This window comes from Polypterus senegalus, chromosome 1 (assembly GCF_016835505.1).
Source record: "Polypterus senegalus isolate Bchr_013 chromosome 1, ASM1683550v1, whole genome shotgun sequence".
Lineage (NCBI taxonomy): Eukaryota > Metazoa > Chordata > Cladistia > Polypteriformes > Polypteridae > Polypterus > Polypterus senegalus.
In genome coordinates, this window is record NC_053154.1 from 18,454,994 (window position 1) to 18,460,993 (window position 6,000).

The window sequence follows — 6,000 nt, forward strand, 5'->3', positions numbered from 1 at the left end:
GGCAGCATCATTCTAATTTGGTGCCCTTATTACAATATGTGTGCAGTCAATTGCCCTGATTACGTTATGTGAACTTAACACTGCTGCAATTTGCCTTTTTACGTTGACCAAAATATGTATTGTGCTTTAAGGGACGGTGACTGAACACAGTTAACACAGGCAGCGTCATTCTCACTAGGTGCCCTTAATGCAACACGAGTGCGGTCAATTGTCCCGATTACGTTAAGTGAACACGGCACTGCTGCAATTTACCTTTCTAAGTTGGCCAAAACATGTATCGTGTGTTGAGGGCCAAAATACATTATGTTTTATTTTTATGTACCCACACAATATATAAACAGGATGTAGCACCTCACTGGTCGGTTAACAGCTTGTGCCTTAAGGGACTGTCACTGCTCACAATTAACACAGGCAGCATCCTACTCACTAGGTGCCCTTATTGCAACACGAGTGCGGTCAATTGCCCCGATTACGTTAGGTGAACGGGACACTGCTGCAGTTTACCTTTCTAAGTTGACCAAAATATGTATTGTGTGTTGATGGATGGTGACTGCTCACAGTTAACACGGGCAGCATCATTCTAATTTGGTGCCCTTATTACAATATGTGTGCAGTCAATTGCCCCGATTACGTTATGTGAACTTAACAATGCTGCAATTTGCCTTTTTACGTTGACCAAAATATGTATTGTGCTTTAAGGGATGGTGACTGGACACAGTTAATACTGGCAGCGTCATTCTCACTAGGTGCCCTTATTGCAACACGAGTTCAGTCAATCACTCTGATTACATTAGATGAACTTGACAATGCTGCAACTTGCCTTTCTAAGTTGGCCAAAATACATTATGTTTTATTTTTATGTACCCACACAATATGAAAACAGGATGTAGCACCTCACTGGTCGGTTAACAGCTTGTGCCTTAAGGGACTGTCACTGCTCACAGTTAACACAGGCAGCATCATTCTAACTAAGTGAGGCGATTACGTTAGGAGAACTGGACACTGCTGCAATTTACCTTTCTAAGTTGGCCAAAATATGTGTTGCGTGTTAAGGGACTGTCACTGCTCACAGTTAGCACAGGCGGCATCCTACTCACTAGGTGCCCTTATTGCAACACGAGTGCAGTCAATTGTCCCGATTACATTAAGTGAACGCGGCACTGCTGCAATTTACCTTTCTAAGTTGGCCAAAACATGTATCGTGTGTTGATGGATGGTGACTGCTCACAGTTAACATGGGCAGCATCATTCTAATTTGGTGCCCTTATTACAATATGTATGCAGTCAATTGCCCTGATTACGTTATGTGAACTTAACACTGCTGCAATTTGCCTTTTTACGTTGACCAAAATATGTATTGTGCTTTAAGGGACGGTGACTTAACACAGTTAATACTGGCAGCGTCATTCTCACTAGGTGCCCTTAATGCAACACGAGTGCGGTCAATTGTCCCGATTACGTTAAGTGAACGCGGCACTGCTGCAATTTACCTTTCTAAGTTGGCCAAAACATGTATCGTGTGTTGAGGGCCAAAATACATTATGTTTTATTTTTATGTACCCACACAATATGAAAACAGGATGTAGCACCTCACTGGTCGGTTAACAGCTTGTGCCTTAAGGGACTGTCACTGCTCACAATTAACACAGGCAGCATCCTACTCACTAGGTGCCCTTATTGCAACACGAGTGCGGTCAATTGCCCTGATTACGTTAGGTGAACGGGACACTGCTGCAGTTTACCTTTCTAAGTTGACCAAAATATGTATTGTGTGTTAAGGGACTGTCACTGCTCACAGTTAACACAGGCAGCGTCATTCTGACTATGAGGTCATGAGTGCAGTCAATTGCCCCCAATTACTTTAGAAAAACCAAGTAGCTCCTGGGCACCTGAATCAGCTGAAAAACTCGCCATCATCATGGGTAAAAAATAAATAAATAAATCCTGCCGGTCCATAAAGCTCGTTCCTTTCATATTTGGCTATATGCATAATTTTCAAGCAGTGCCAGACCAGCCATGTTGTATGAAACCCTTAGGCTATGAACAGGCAGAAGCGCCTGAGATTTACAGTTTTCCGTACACAAGGAGTGAATCACGGTTGTGTTTTTACTTTGCTTTGGTTTCGGATTCTGAGACGTGACCAGAGGTGTCCGATACGTACCGACGAATAAACAAAAACTTTTCTCATTGCAAATACGCAGTACTGATCTCCTTAAACGAGAATTAAAATAAAGTCCATAAATCGTATTTCTCACATTTGAGGTTTAAAATGTTCGTCACGTCAACACGCATTAAAATAGCGGCTCAGTGACATGAATTATCATACACCTGAGTTGTTATTTACTGTATATACTCGCGTAAAAGTCGGCTCTTGAAACCCACTGATCATAAAATCAGAGCCCAACTTATATGCCCATTCAAAAATATGATAATCTTCCTCCAATCTCACATCAGCTTCTCAGACACATCGAATTTTGTTGCCAATTTCTTTCGCTACTTTATTGACTTTTAATTTAAAACCAGCTTCATATTTTCTTTCGATCGTAGATAAGGGATGCTTTTACGATAAAGGTGTATGAGGGTGTGAGATACAAAAAAAACACAAAATGGTGCAAACATCTCTTCAGAATAGTTTGGGTATCACTGTGTGGTCACGTAGGCACAATGCATAGAAACAAAAGGCCGCGTGCTCCATGGTTACTCTCTCAGGTGGGCAGGTGTTAGTAGATCATAATCTCTTGGACCAATAGAGTGACTTTTCCACATTCGACTTATATGACTGACGTTATAAAATACCAGAAATTATACGATAAAATCAAGCCCCGACTTATCCGCAGGAGAACGTAGAACGCAAGTATATACGGTAGTTGGTTTGGCCGCATTACCCTATTTTATCGAGGATGTCGTCGTTTTCCCCGTTTCTTCAAAATGGGTCAGAGTTGCCATAAACATCCACCAGTTCTCCTGTTTGCTTTTATAAATCCTGACTTTTGCACAGAGAGTTGCAAATACATATTGAGAGTCTCTGTTTGTGTTTAGACAACTTTTATCAGTCTGAACCCAGGTGAGATTGAGAACAACTTCTCTTAGAAGAAGAGTTCACGAATCACAGGATCTTGCTCACGAGTGATGGAAAAAGAGAATGTGAGATTGACAAGCAGATTGGAGCGGTGGCAGCTGTTTTGTGGGTGCTGTACTGACCGGTATGGGGTGATGAAGCAGGAGCGGACTCTAAAGACAAAACTCCGAGATTTAGCAGTCGATCAACACCCCTCACCTATAGTCCCGAGCTATGGGTAATGACCGAAACAATGAGAGTGTGAGTGCCAGCGGCAGAAATGTGGTTTATTCACAGGGTGGTGGGCTGACACTCCATGATAGGATGAGAAGCTCAGAGAGTCTGGAGAGCCTCGGAGTAGAGCTGCAGATCAGGAGGACTCTATTGAGGTGGTTTCAGACCCCGAAGTGGCTTCCACCTGAAGCTGCTCCGGGCATGTGGAGACCCTGCTGCAAACCCAGGACTCGCTAGAAGGATTTCATCTCACATCCAGCTTGTAAATGCCTGGGAATTCAACAGAAAAAGCTGGAATTGGTAGCTGGGGACAGGGAAGTCTGGGCTGACCTGCCTGGCCTGCTGCCATCACAATTCTCACCAGGAAAAAAAGTTTCAGAAAATAAGATGAGATGTTCCTGATGCTTACTGGGATAGGCTCCAGCTTCTACACGACCCCAGCCTAGATAAGCAGTTTAGGAAAACACATTACTTTAACATGGCCTTCTCATTACTTCATTTTAGTTTAATCCTGATGCTCTGTATATTCAATTCATTATAATAACTATTCATGGTGGCTCTAAAATCCGTACTAACCCCTACTCTCTCTTCTGTTTCTCTTCCCGGTTTTCAGTGGTGGCGACCTGCACCAGCACCACCTAATCAAAGCACCGTGATGTCCCTACATTGAAGTCTACATGACCGTCATCATCAAGTCCTTCCATGAGAACCCTAAATCCAAGGAGGACTGTTTCATTTATGTGAGGTAGAATGCCCAGAGAGGACTGGGCGGTCTTGTGGTCTGGAACCCCTGCAGATTTTATTTTTTTCTCTCCAGCCGTCTGGAGTTTTTCTTTTTTACTTTTTCTGTCCTCCCTGGCCATCGAACCTTACTCTTATTCTATGTTAATTAGTGTTGTCTTATTTTAATTCTTACTTTGTCTTTTTTTTCCTCTTTTCTTCGTCATGTAAAGCACTTTGAGCTACATTATTTGTATGAAAATGTGCTATAGAAATAAATGTTGTTGCTGTTGTAGGAAAAGGATGGATAGAAACGTATATTCCTTCCTTGTTCCCAATGCTTGCTGCAATAGGCTCCAGTCCGCCTGCCACCCTACCCTGGACAAACACATTAGGAATTGGATGGATGTTCCTGCCTTGCAGGCGATGCTTGCTGGAATAGGCTCCAGCTTCCATATGGCCCTACCCTGGGTAAGCAGGTTAGGAAATGAATGGATGGATGGATGGATGGATGGATGTTACTGAATCGCTTAATAGCGGGTTGATTCCATCTTTGCGCTAGACCCTGCACTGGATTAGGCGATAATGGACGGATGGGTAGCTTGAGCACAGATACAGTGTTAGTCTGTCAGTCATTATCCAGCCCGCTACATCCTAATACAGGGTCACAGGGGTCTGCCAGAGCCAATCCCAGCCAACACAGGGCGCAAGGCAGGAACAAACCCCGGGCAGGGCGTCAGCCCACCGCATACAGTGTTAGTCTTCTGTGATTTTTTGTTTTTTTTATTTTTTAAACAGAATAACAAAATTCCATGCTTTTTTTTTGGAAATCACGACTTTTGGAATGACGGCCAGACAACTTCATAACGCACACCGCTAGACTCCTAAAGAGCCCGTCAGCTCCATTCCAGACTCCCCAAACTACCAAACCGCCATGGGTCAGTCATCTCGAGCGACCTCATCGTCTCATCGCTTCTGAAGCGGATATTTGATCACCCCAGGGCCGGTGCCCATTTAGGAAGCGCATTTTGCTCCCACGTTGCAACTCGATCCGATCAAAATAACACCGTTCAAAGCCAAGTTTAATTTTTCGGTTTTTTTTTTTTTTGTTTTGTTTTTTTGTTGAGGCGGTATACCTACTGTAACACAATCACAGTTTATTCTATATATGGCCATGAAAAAATGTAACGGTTTTTTGTCCTCGCACAGCGCTTCTTCGCAACTGAAAGCGTTCTGTTTAAAAAATAATGACGCCGAGGCTTTGTTTTAAGTCCCTGGGCGTGGGAAGTTATAAAAGTGACAGCGACGGCGGAACTGGACTTGAAAGCCCCCGTTAATACCGACAAGGGCTGAGTCTGCGTTTAATTTGCCACTTAACGAGTGCCGCTCGCGTAAAGACCGATCCCTACCTTTTGCTGCGATGGCCTTCTTTCACCAGGGCAGACTTTCGTTCTCCTCTTTTCATTCTTCCTCCACTCACGAAAAAGGCTGTACAAATCCCGCAGAGCTGTCACTCCAAAAAACAAGCCCGAGCAGTACGTTGAAGCCGAAGCGAACAAGCCGGACAGTAACGCATTGCAAATCAATGACACAAGAGACCTGAGAGGAGCCCTGGGCAGGATGCTCCCCTCTGCTCTGCCTACCAGCGAGCAGGCGCACTAGCGGCGCGGCGTCCGCTTGGCTGTCAGCTTAGGGACCGGGCCATTTTACCTCTCTTCACGAAAAACGCAAACTCCGTCAGAAATAGCCAGTTGATGGCAATTCAGTGGGGACAATTCATGACAAGCGTGAACAGAGGAAGGACGAAATAAACACTTCGGGAAGGAGAACCAATAAACCCCTTCGTTTTTAAGTAGAAAAGCTAATAAACGTGTATCACTCTAGGTGCACCTTTTGAGTTAGAATCTCAGGCCGTGCACTGTCTGTGCGGAGTGCGCGCGTTCTCCCCGTCTGCGCGTGGACTTTACTGCCACGTCCAAGGATGAGTG

General features: G+C 44.3%; 1 protein-coding gene across 2 annotated transcripts in view; it reads right to left on the bottom strand.

Annotated features, from left to right (window-relative positions):
* LOC120523266 (USP6 N-terminal-like protein) overlaps positions 1 to 5,644 on the bottom strand; it is a 273,973-nt gene extending 268,329 nt beyond the window's left edge. For both annotated transcript variants that reach the window (XM_039744440.1, XM_039744448.1), the window contains exon 1: positions 5,422 to 5,644. The gene's annotated coding sequence lies outside the window, so the exon portion shown is untranslated. The remainder of the gene's footprint in view (positions 1 to 5,421) is intronic.
* Positions 5,645 to 6,000: the final 356 nt, after the last annotated feature.